Consider the following 13,515-nt stretch of genomic DNA (forward strand, 5'->3'; position numbering starts at 1 on the left):
ACCTCATAACATTGGAATTTATGAATGTAAGGGGCTATCTCGCTTGATAATTCTGTTGGGACTGAAATCTATAAGGATGGAATTGTCAGCCTTGATTGCCTTGTTGAGGCGGGTTCCCATAGCATAAGTTTAGATGATCTCTTCATCCAAGATTGTACGCGTTGGAAAAGGGATCATACTTACGCTGAGGCTGTTTATTGAATGCTTTATTAACTGTATTAGCTTGATCAATGTAATCTTCTTGCATTGTTGGGCATATATCCAAAGCATGTTCTTGTAAGGAGTATTTGTTATAAACTTTCACATGTTGTACATTTCTACAAGCCAAAGAACACACAAGAGATTAACTTTATTCTCAAGGTTAGAAATACTTACCTCATTTACTCGTTTGCTTGGGAAATCTCAACGGATGCCAAATTGTTTTGAGTTGGCTGTCATATTTGAGATCAATTAGCGTGCAGCCTCGGGTGTCTTATCTACCAATGCCCCTTCACTTGCCACATCAAGATATTATGGTCAGTAGGCATCAGTCCTTCATAGAAGTATTGAATAAGCAACTGATCAGGTATTTGATGATGAGGGCATTGAATGCACAATTGCTCAAATCTTTCCCAATACTCGAAGAGTGTCTCCCTATGAGATTGTCGAATCCCACATATTTCTTTTCTTATGTTGGCAACTCGAGAGGCTGGAAAATACTTTTCAAGAAAAATCTTCTTCATACCATTCCAAGTTCCAATGGAACCTGGGAGAATAGAGAAAAGTCATGCATTTGTTGCCCTTTTTAAAGAGAAAGGGAAAGCTTTCAATTTAACTTGTTCTTTTTCAACTCTGTTCGGTTTCATGCTACATAAACCATGTGAAACACCTTGAGATGAGTATGATGATCTTCTCTGGCAAGTCTATTAAATATTGTTAATAAATGTATAAAACCAGACTTGAGCTCAATTTTGGCATTGTTGTCTATGTTTATACACAATGGTTGATTCTCCATGTTATGAGCAGCAAGTTCCTTAAGTGTCTGTTGTCATGCAACAACCATGGTGTTGACACGAGCTTCCTTTCATAACCTGTGTAAAGTTTTTTCTATTTTAAGGTCTACCTGCACTTATTTCTAATTAGTAGAATGGGTTACAAGCATAAATCATCAAGAAAACTCAAAAGAAACCAACCACACAAGATATTTAAAGTGGTGCAAATTTAATGAAAATCTTATGCTAGAACACAAAAACTGCATAAAAACCCTAGAAAATAGCGGAATTTGGCCTCGATAGGTTGGGGCTAGTAGCTAAAACAACTAGCCTTGTTTAGAACGTCATTTCCCTTAAGGAAACAGAAGGTCGACACCTAATTCCACCAAAAAATTAGTTTTGAACAGTAATTGTACCGTACTGTACAGTACCGCCACAAGCAAAAAATCTGTCTCTTTTTTCTTAACAAAATAAATAACAATCACAGCACAAGAATCAACTAAAATCACTTCCCCGACAACAGCGCCAAAAATTTTTGCAATGTCGCGGTTGTATAAATTAATTACCCTAACTTTAATAAACAAAATAGTATAGAGCAAGTAAGGGGTCCATCTCACGAGGAAGGTTTAGTTTAGATTTTATGCTATATGATATGCAACTGGAAGGGTTTTGAAGTTATCTATGCTATGCTTTAGTAAACAGAAAGAAACAATCAATGTTAAATAAAAGAAAACCAAAATTTATCAAGAAAACAAACCTTGGTCACAAGTAAACGTCCACCTACAGAAATCAAAACTGATCATGGAAACAAAATGTCAATTTATACTTTGGATATTTATTTTTTGATACGTTGATTAGTTAGCATATCTGTTGTCTAATTAATCCTAATCATCAAACAACCACATTGTCCGCACTAGTAATTTAATTAAATGACAACCTTAAGAACTAGATAAATTGATTAATCTAGACAACATAACTGTCTGCAATTCATGTTTGATTTGTTTAAATGTTCTTCCTAAGATTAATAACGTAGATTCACCACTATTATTAAACTAAGTTACTTCACAAGTTTAGATACCATAACTTCGATTTTGATAGCAAACTTAGCAATAGATTGTTTACAATAATAATTTAGAGTCCGCTCTAGCAATTAAAATAAACAATCATAGGAAATAAGCATAGGAGAACAAATATATTCATTCATCATATAAACTGAAAAGAAAAGGTAACATAAATGTCACAATTCTTAAAATCTGAAGGTTTATGTGTCCTTACAACCAAGAAAAAGAGTTTAGCCTTGCATGCCTATTGAACAACTAATCAAAAAGAAAGAAGAATGCATGATTTTGGGTTTGTGGAGGAAAGAGGTGTTTTTCTTCTCTTTTTGCCCGTCCCCCTTTCCTTTCTCTCTTTCTTTTTATATCCGAGGAAAACCTAATCCCTTTTCTATAAAAATAGCCCTTTCCTAAGTAGACAATTTACATTTAAGTAGTTCAATAACTATTTTCCTAAAAAAAGAGAAATAGCCTTGTATAAAATCTTCAAGCTTTGAATTTTGACTTATAGGAGCTAAATTGTTGAAATAAAAACTTGGATGTCAGTTTGGATGTTTTCAGATGTAATTTAGACTTGTTTGTTCACAAAACCTGTCTACTGGCAGAATTCATATGTCATCTTAGAAAAATTGTATCTCTCTTTCATATGAGCTTTTTTTCTGCTGCCATTTGATAGGCTGATAGGTCTTCGAGTCAGGAATCCAAAACAATTGAGTTTTCATCAAATGGACTTCTGTAGCTCAAGATATTTAAGTCGGAATGGCTGAAGGTCAACACTAGCACATTGCGAGATTTGACTTTGAAGGCTACAATTTCCATGGTCTTTCTTTCTTTTTTTCTTTCCATATATGTATAGAAAGGTATGGATGTTAGCTTTCTAATGCCACTATAATCACTTTGTTTCGACTTCTAGAGCTTAAGGTCTGCATAAAACATCGATCGGAGATCAAATTATCAATTATCTCCAATTTACTTCTTTTTTGAATCTTACATCCAAAAGTGTTTTCAAAACATAAAACAAATAATATCAAAGCATTATATATATATATATATATATATATATATATATAAAACATAGGCAAAATATTAGGTAAATATGGGTAAAACTATCAAATAATATGGTCACATCAGATGCTGAAGTCTATAGCTGGGTATGGTAGTTGGTGATGCTAGGCTTGTGTGATTAACTATGATGAATTCTTGGTGGCTAACAGTGGTTGACAGTGGTGTGGAGAGAGGATGAAGATGGGGTGGTTGTTTTGTTATGTTGTTGGCATTGGTTTTAGTTTTGGAGGGGGCAATGGTGTTTAGCTTACAGTAGTGTTAAGGTTTGACTGTGGAGAAGGGTTTTTTGGCTCAATAGAGAAGATGGTGAGCTGTCCTGAAAAAGGGTTAGTGGAGTCTATTGTGAAGGTGAAGGAGATGGTGGCACATGGGTCCAAGATGGAAGGAGGTAGTTCATATTTTGTTCTTCCTTTTAAAGAGAAAGAGTGAGGCCACAAGTTTTGAAACTTTTTCTCTTGGAAAATAGAGGCTTTGAGGGGAGCTAATAGGCCAATGTTTACGTTGGGAAAAGAGGATGATAGGTTGAAGATGATCCTTTTGTATTCTCCTCTGTAACTGACGGTTGGCCTAAAAAAAAATGGGTTTAGGGTTTTTTTAATATGCCTTTTTGGAAAGTATGTGCATTGGTGAGAAAAGTGTGGGAAAATGTTTTGGTACATGGGTCATTTTTTGTTCTAACTAATCCCTCATAAGATTCCTCCCCCTTTTTTGTGTGATAATCTATTTATAAGCAAAATAATTTGTCATTTTCCTCATAATTTCTTAGTCTCCAAACAACTAAAAAAACTTTGGCCTCTTATTTTGCTTTTTACACTTTTGGTCCCCTTGTCCAAGTATGTTGTTTTTCTTTTTTATTTTTCTTATTTATTGTATTTTGATATTTGTTTTGAAAAGACAACGTCAATGTCGACTCAATAAAATTGATCAATGATTTTAAAATGAGTGTGTTAAAAACTAAATGCGTTGAAAGTAAATTTTTGAATTTTTAATTCTTTAGAAAAGAAGCTGGTAATGCCAAAAAACAACGTAATTACATCAAAAATATATTTTTTGGATTTGTTTATTCTTTTTCTATTTTTTGGATTCTTTAAAAAAAAGTAAGAAAAAAAGGGTAAAAAATCGGGTGATGACAACATCAATCCATTTGTTCTATGTTTCTTTTTATATCACTCTCTAAACTCTTTTCTTTCTTTTTATTTTCTTTTTTTATTATCATTATAAAAATAAAATAAAATAGAAAAATTAGGGGTAAAAAAAGGGTTATGATAATGGTGTTGAGAATAAACATGATTCGATAGAGTAGAAACACTTCATTCTTGCATATCTAAATTGAAACATTCTTAATGAATGAATAATAGTTATATTAAAAAACTAGTCACTAAGAGATTAAGTTAAACCATATATGACTTTTATAATATTGGAAGGAGCATGACATGTTACTAGACATTGCACTTAATATTTAAATATAAATCAATCAATTTCTTGTAAAAATATCTTCTTATAATCATTTAATTAAATAAAAAAATATATTCTAAAAGGCAAGATTATTTAACCTAGCCAGGGCCATGACCATAACCCAAGTCATAAGTTACACATATTAACCTTGTTTGGCCTGAGTCAATCCAAGACGTTGTCATTCTAATTTTCTTTTCTTAAAAAAAAAAAGAAAACATCAAAGCAACGTTGTTTTTAAATTCAAAATTGGTTTTGCTAGGTCGACTGAGTAGTAGGCACACTTGCCAAGTCAATTGGGCCACTTTGTCAATTCTCACCCGGTTTACTTTGATACTTGGCTTCGCCCTAGGTTGTTGGGTCACCATGTTGACCTGACAAACTTGGCTTTATTTAATAACATTAATGAAGAGTTTCCTTAGGCAACATATAGGCAACTAACTAATTATGATAAACTCTAAAAGAAGTGGTGAAAACTATGTTCACCACATTATTCACACAGGCACAATGTAACATCCTCCATTTTTGGGATAAAACCACAATCTCATGTCAATAGAAAAACAGAGTAGTTAATTTTTTTATATGTATATACATATTCCCGTCTTCGTGTTAACATCTACCGGAAATTTCGACGGAGCCCCCCTATACCGGAAGGTCCCAAATTACTGACATGTAACCTGTTTACACTTCTACAGTTCGCATCTCATAACTTAATTCCCGACCCAATCAACCTGGGTTTCAATTCCACAATTATACTCACACCTATTAACCATAATATTTATGATATGCATGATATAACAAAAATATCATTATGGATGGATAATTTAAATAAATATAAATTCATAGACATGAAATATGGTTATATAAACTACAACGTTAAATTCATCTAATCAAGTTTAAACATTTTTTATACAAATTAAGTTATACAACCATTTTCATGTTTACAAAATACAAGGGTATACTCCCTAGAACCTAGACTTCAAAAAGGGAACATAAGCTAGGATCTACTCTTGTCGTGCATGCGATGATCCTGAAACAAAATACATATTATTGCAAGGTGAATATTTCCATAAATATAACAATATGAATATCTAATAATTTTAACAGGATAACATGCATTCATATTTCATTTACTTCTCCCTTCTAGTTTTTTTTTATTTAAAATCTCTTCCTTATTCAAACTATTAATAACCATTCCCTCTACCACTATCAACCTTCATTCCAGACCTTATAAGATCAACATGGTTACTTTTGCTTATCACATTACCGATACCACTTTCACTGGTATCGTCATCACCACCCTATAGGAGTCGATATAAGGCGATCCCTTTACTCGGAATCCTAACATACACTAAATGTATGCTGGCCATTCCATGGTGATCCCCTTACCCGGGATCCTAACATACACTGAATGTATGTTAGCCAATGTATGGAGATCCCCTTACCCGGGATCCTAACATATACTAAATATATGTTAGTCCATTCGTGACGATCCCCTTACCCGGGATCCTAGCATACACTAAATGTATGCTAGCCAATACAGGGTGATCCCCTTACCCGGGATCCTAACATACACTCAATGTATGCTAGACAATACATGGTGATCACCTTACCCGGGATCCTAACATACACTCAATGTATGCTAGTTTATGGCTCAAATCACACTTCTCATATTTTCCTTTTTCATTGATAATTTCATCACTTGGCAATTCACATAACAACTTTTCACCTTGAATACACATACATTTAGTAATTCACATTTCACATCAAAATATATTAAATTATGGAATTTAACTAGGAAGCATAGGTGTGAATCACCTACCTGCAATAGAAGCTCTACTCGTGCTCCCCTGCTGCTGCTGTTGCACCACGTCTGTGGTCCCTCCTACAAATCACAGGTTTATCTCATAAATTTTCCTCACTCAAGGATATGTTTTATAATAACCATATTAACAACCAATAAGTCTTTATTTCAGTCATTTCTTAGTACTTTATGTTTTTCTCATTTCACTCATTATTACTGTCGTTCTTTGTCCAATTCTAGTTATCATTCCTTTCTTTTTATTTGGATTTTCACTATCCAACTGTTACTGCCTCGTTTTAAACTGTTACTGTCTAACCTCTCCTCAGATTTCTAACTATATCTGGAGTTATAGAACTCCGATTCAAGTGAAATTTGTGGCGTTGGAAAGGTAAGACATGAGGCTACAAGTTCTATGTTTTGGGAAGAACCCAGTTCTGCCTCTAAGGTAGTCAAAATTGCTCATTAACAAACGCTTGGACTGTTACTGTCCAACTGTTACTGTCCATTTTTGAACTATTACTGTCTGACCTTTTCTCAGATTTTTAACTATATCTGGAGTTATAGAACTCTGATTCAAGTGCAATTTATGGCGTTGGAAAGGCAAGACATGAGGCTACAAGTTCTATGTTTCGGGAAGAACCCAGTTCTGCCTCTAAGGTAGTCAAAATCGCTCATTAACAAACACTTGGACTGTTACTGTCCATTTTTGAACTGTTACTGTCTGACCTCTCCTCAGATTTTTAACTATATCTGGAGTTATAAAACTCCAATTGAAGTGAAATTTGTGGTGTTGGAAAGGTAAGACATGAGGCTAGAAGTTCTATGTTATGGGAAGAACCCAGTCCTGCCTCTAATGTAGTCAAAATCACTCATTAACAAATGCTTGGACTGTTACTGTCCAACTGTTACTGTCCATTTTTGAACTGTTACTGTCTGACCTCTCCTCAGATTTTTAACTATATCTGGAGTTATAGAACTCCGATTCAAGTGAAATTTATGGCGTTGGAAAAGTAAGATATGAGGCTACAAGTTCTATGTTTTGGGAAGAACCTAGTTCTTTCTCTAAGGTAGTCAAAATCACTTATTAATAAACATCCAAAACTACAATTTCTATGAAGGAACTTGATCCTAATTCCTTCATTCTCCTACCCAAAATCTCTTTGAAGGTCAAGAGATGAAACTGTCCAGATTCATCAACCTTTCCATTTACGCACAACACATGAAGTTCTTTACTTTAGCAACTCTTACCTTTTCCTCAATTCAAGTCTAAGAACTCAATATATAAATTAACATCCAGGCATCAATTCATAATTGACTTGAAATGACTCATAAGACCAGGTTTAGAATATCTTACCTGATGCGAATCAAGGCTTCAAACCCTCCTTTTCTTTCTAATGACAGCTGACCCTCCCCTCTTCTCTTCTTGTTCAATTTTTCTTGTTAATCCCTTTCCCACCAGGGTTTATTTTACCTATAACCCTCAATCTGGGATGGGTTCTTGAAATTTTGGTGTTTCTCTCTTGATTTGTAAAAATATATATAAAAACTCCCTCTTTTCTTTCTTTACGTAGCTGCAGATCTGTTTTTGGTGAGAATAGGAGTATTTATGCTCTATAATTATTCTTATTTGCATTTAGGCCCCATTTTCTTCAAGTGTATTCGTTCTTGCCCCCACTTCTTTTTATTTTAATTTATTTTCTTTAATTTAATCCAGCTTCGTTCTTGCCTGACTCTGCTCGACCACTGGCTTCGGGGTATCCTTTATTACCCTCTCCATACCCTGAGCAGCACGTACCAATTCCCGTACTGACTGAAACTGCATGGCTATCAATATCATCCTCAATTCCCGCCTCAGTCCATCACGGAACCTCTCCACCCTGTGGCGCTCTGTGGGAAGGTAAGTGGAGGCAAAAAATGCTAAATCCTGAAATCTCCTCTCATACTCCAGCACTGTCAAATCTCCCTGCTTCAATTCCAAAAACTCTTGTTCTTTCTCCCTATTATGCTCCCAAGAATAGTACCTCTCCTCAAACTCTTCACGAAAATCCCCCCATCTCAATACCTCCCATCTCCTTTCTCTAATGGTCTCCCACCAAGAGTGAGCACTTTCAACCAATAGTTGAGTCACACAATCCACCCGTAGCTCCTCTGGCACCTGCATCTGATTTATAACTCTTTCCACTTTCCTCAGCCAATGCCCAGCAACCTCAGCATCCTCTTCACCCTGGTAAGTCATACAACCCATCTCTCTCATACCCTTCACCCATTGCACTATGGTGACTATTCCCCCTGATCTAGGAGTCGTATTGGAGGCCCCTACTACCATTCCTACTGTCACAGCTCTCACTATATGTTCCATAAAAGCAGGATCCAAAATAGGTTTGATTCAGTTACCGGTGCCACTGGTGGAGGTATATTATCTCCCTCATGTCTGTCTGATCCCTCGGGCATGGATACATCTGCCTGACGGAACGATGAATCATCTCAAAGTCTAACTGACTCGCCCCCTTCTGAGTACACTAATGTTGCAGGTATATGAGAGGAGGTGTCTGCCAAGGGATCCCAGTCTGGATCACTTTCATTACGAATACTCTGGCTACTTCCCCGAACTGGGGATGGATCAGTCCTAGCTCCTTGTCTTGTTCTCACCATCCTGAAACACATTCCAAAACCATATAATCATTCCTATCCCCGGAATAGCAACCAGAGCTCTGATACCAAATATAACATCCCCCATTTCTCGGATAAAACCACAATCTCATGTCAATACAAAAACAGAGTACTTAATTTTTTTTATATATATACATATTCTCGGTCTTCGTGTTAACATCTATCAGAAATTTCAACGGAGTCCCCCCTATACCGGAAGGTCCCAAATTACTGACATGTAACCTGTTTACACTTCTACAGTTCGTATCTCATAACTTAATTCCCGACCCAATCAACCTGGGTTTCAATTCCACAATTATACTCACACCTATCAACCATAATATTTATGATATGCATGATATAACAAAAATATCATTATGGATGGATAATTTAAATAAATATAAATTCATAGACATGAAATATGGTTATATAAACTACAACGTTAAATTCATCCAATCAAGTTTAAACATTTCTTATACAAATTAAGTTATACAACCATTTTTATGTTTACAAAATATAAGGGTATACTCCCTAGAACCTAGACTTCAAAAAAGGAACATAAGCTAGGATCTACTCCTGTCGTGCATGCGATGATCCTGAAACAAAATACATATTATTGCAAGGTGAATATTTCCATAAATATAACAATATGAATATCTAATAATTTCAACAGGGTAACATGCATTCATATTTCATTTACTTCTCCCTTCTAGTTTTTTTTTATTTAAAATCTCTTCCTTATTCAAACTATTAATAATCGTTCCCTCTACCACTATCAACCTTCATTCCAGACCTTATAAGATCAACGTGGTTACTTTTGCTTATCACATTACCGATACCGATTCCACTGGTATCGTCATCACCACCCCATAGGAGTCGATATAAGTCGATCCCTTTACCTGAAATCCTAACATACACTAAATGTATGCTAGCCATTCCATGGTGATCCCCTTACCCGGGATCCTAACATACACTGAATGTATGTTAGCCAATATGTGGAGATCCCTTTACCCGGGATCCTAATATACACTAAATGTATGGTAGTCCATTCATGACGATCCCCTTACCCGGGATCCTAGCATACACTAAATGTATGCTAGCCAATACAGGGTGATCCCTTACCCGGAATCCTAACATACACTCAATGTATGCTAGACAATACATGGTGATCACCTTACCCGGGATCCTAACATACACTCAATGTATGCTAGTTTATGGCTCAAATCACACTTCTCATATTTTCCTTTTTCATTGATAATTTCATCACTTGGCAATTCACATAACAACTTTTCACCTTGAATACACATACATTTAGTAATTCACATTTCACATCAAAATATATTAAATTATGGAATTTAACTAGGAAGCATAGGTGTGAATCACCTACCTGCAATAGAAGCTCTACTCGTGCTCCCCTGCTGCTGCTGTTGCACCATGTCTTTGGTCCCTCCTGCAAATCACAGGTTTATCTCATAAATTTTCCTCACTCAAGGATATGTTTTATAATAACCATATCAACAACCAATAAGTCTTTCTTTCAGTCATTTCTTAGTACTTTATATTTTTCTCATTTCACTCATTATTACTGTCGTTCTTTGTCCAATTCTAGTTATCATTCCTTTCTTTTTATTTGGACTTTCACTGTCCAACTGTTACTGTCTCGTTTTGAACTCTTACTGTCTGACCTCTCCTCAGATTTCTAACTATATCTGGAGTTATAGAACTCCGATTCAAGTGATATTTGTGGTGTTGGAAAGGTAAGACATGATGCTACAAGTTCTATGTTTTGGGAAGAACCCAGTTCTGCCTCTAAGGTAGTCAAAATCGCTCATTAACAAACGCTTGGACTGTTACTGTCCAACTGTTACTGCCTCGTTTTGAACTGTTACTGTCTGACCTCTCTTCAAATTTTTAACTATATCTGGAGTTATAGAACTCCAATTCAAGTGAAATTTATGGCGTTAGAAAGGTAAGACATGAGGCTACAAGTTCTATGTTTTGGGAAGAACCTAGTTCTGCCTCTAAGATAGTCAAAATCGCTCATTAACAAATGCTTGGACTGTTACTGTCCAACTGTTACTGTCCATTTTTGAACTGTTACTGTCTGACCTCTCCTCAGATTTTTAACAATATCTAGAGTTATTGAACTCCGATTCAAGTGAAATTTATGGCATTGAAAAGGTAAGACATGAGGCTACAAGTTCTATGTTTTGGGAAGAACCCAGTTCTTTCTCTAAGGTAGTCAAAATCGCTCATTAACAAACGTTTGGACTGTTACTGTCCATTTTTGAATTGTTACTGTCTGACCTCTTCTCAGATTTGTAACTATATCTGGAGTTATAGAACTCCGATTCAAGTGAAATTTGTGGCGTTGGAAAGGTAAGATATGAGGCTACAAGTTCTATGTTTTGGGAAGAACCCAGTTCTGCCTCTAAAGTAGTCAAAATCACTCATTAATAAACATCCAAAACTACAATTTCTATGAAGGAACTTGATCCTAATTCCTTCATTCTCCTACCCAAAATCTCTTTGAAGGTCAAGAGACGAAACTATCCAGATTCATCAACCTTTCCATTTACACACAACACACGAAGTTCTTTACTTTAGCAACTCTTACTTTTTCCTCAATTCAAGTCTAAGAACTCAATATATAAATTAACATCCAGGCATCAATTCATAATCAACTTGAAATGACTCATAAGACCAGGTTTAGAATATCTTACCTGATGCGAATCAAGGCTTCGAACCCTCATTTTCTTTCTAATGACAGCTGACCCTCCCCTCTTCTCTTCTTGTTCAATTTTTCTTGTTAATCCCTTTCCCACCAGGGTTTATTTTACCTATAACCCTCAATCTGGGATGGGTTCTTGAAATTTTGGTGTTTTTCTCTTGATTTGTAAAAATAGATATAAAAACTCCCTCTTTTCTTTCTTTACGTAGCTGCAGATCTGTTTTTGGTGAGAATAGGAGTATTTATGCTCTATAATTATTCTTATTTGCATTTAGGCCCCATTTTCTTCAAGTGTATTCGTTCTTACCCCCACTTCTTTTTATTTTAATTTATTTTCTTTAATTTAATCCAGCTTTGTTTTTTTTTTCTCGGGTTTACACACAGGATATTATGAATTGCTATAGTGTTTTTTCCCTTATGTAACCAAATTAATAACCAATTTAAATAAATTTGTTAAGAGAGGACAAAATTGAAAGAAATGGACCAAAGTGAAAAAGGCAAACATAATAGGTGGAAGTTCCAAAATTCATTTAAAATGTTCACTTTGGTTCTCTAACTTTATAAAGTATAACTTTTCAATCCCTCAATATTTTAAAATACAATTATGGTACACAACTTTATTTTTCTTATTTTTTTAGTTTCTGATTTGAGAGAAGAGATAGAAAGTGGTTGGATTTTGGTTGTAGAGAGAAACAAATCTCGGTTGACACTAATTAGGATTATGAAAAGAATGATTTTGGCGTCAACAAGTTCTATTCGATGAGAAGAGTTTCATCTAAGTGTTTTTCCCTTCCCATGGGCTAAAGTGGTTGATATGAGCTCGGGAAGGTCTTTTATTATTGTCAATTTTAGGTTTTTGGACAATTTCATGTTGATGCCATGAATAGGTTTGTCAAGGTGTTTAGGGTTTTTTTAGGTGTTTTAGGTCAAAATAGGTTAAAAATCAAGTTTTTTAACCAAAAAAAAAATCATGGCCTGAATTTTTAATGACCTTTCGGTTGCCTGAAACTGGACCAGCATATAACGCATCATCTACCATAGCAGGTGACGTGTCATCCACCCCTTGAAAAAGAAAAGGAAAAAAAAAAACCTAGCCTAGGTTCGCATACTAGGTTTTCTTTTGAATTTTTAGGTCTTTTATTTGTTTTTCTTCAATTGCATCCTTCAATGTTGACTTTTTATTTGGTTTTTGTATTGATTTTTTTTTATTTGTTTAATATATTATGATTTAATTTTTAATTAGTTTACAAATAAGTTTTGAATGTTTTTTCTAGTATTAGAAGTCATTCTTTCTGTGTAGTCGCGCGCGCGTGTGTGTATATATATTATTCAATATCTTTTCTATATGTTTTTTTTTATCATTTTATTAGATGAAGCATTTGTTTCAGAAAAAAATTTATTAAATACAATTAAGTTTATGACCTGTTTTTTGATATCAGATATTTACATCTATATCTATCTTTTAACTTTTCAATTTAGTCTTTAGTTAAATATTGTTTATTTTTTACTTGGTTTTCATACAAAATGATAATATTTTTTTTTAGATATCTGCAACCTTGTATAATTTTTTATTTGATTTTATTTAGTTGCTTTCATGTGTATATCTATTTCCTTTATCATTTGATTAAATAAAAAATTGATTTTAATAAATAAAATCATTAAACACAACCAGGTACAAGAATTATGTTGTGAAATCAAATATCTTAATATACATTTATCTCTTTATTTTTCTAGTTTAGTCTTTAGTTATCATTAATAACTTTTTTATATTTATTTTCATAAATAGTT

The 13,515-nt window shown here is 34.4% G+C and overlaps 1 non-coding gene across 1 annotated transcript; it reads left to right on the forward strand.

Annotated features, from left to right (window-relative positions):
- Nucleotides 1-567: 567 nt before the first annotated feature.
- Nucleotides 568-674, forward strand: LOC133681235 (small nucleolar RNA R71). The gene has a single exon (XR_009836473.1). It is a non-coding gene; the product is annotated as a small nucleolar RNA R71 (small nucleolar RNA).
- The last annotated feature ends 12,841 nt before the right edge of the window (nucleotides 675-13,515 follow it).

The sequence above is a fragment of the Populus nigra genome, chromosome 1, assembly GCF_951802175.1.
Source record: "Populus nigra chromosome 1, ddPopNigr1.1, whole genome shotgun sequence".
Taxonomy (NCBI): domain Eukaryota; kingdom Viridiplantae; phylum Streptophyta; class Magnoliopsida; order Malpighiales; family Salicaceae; genus Populus; species Populus nigra.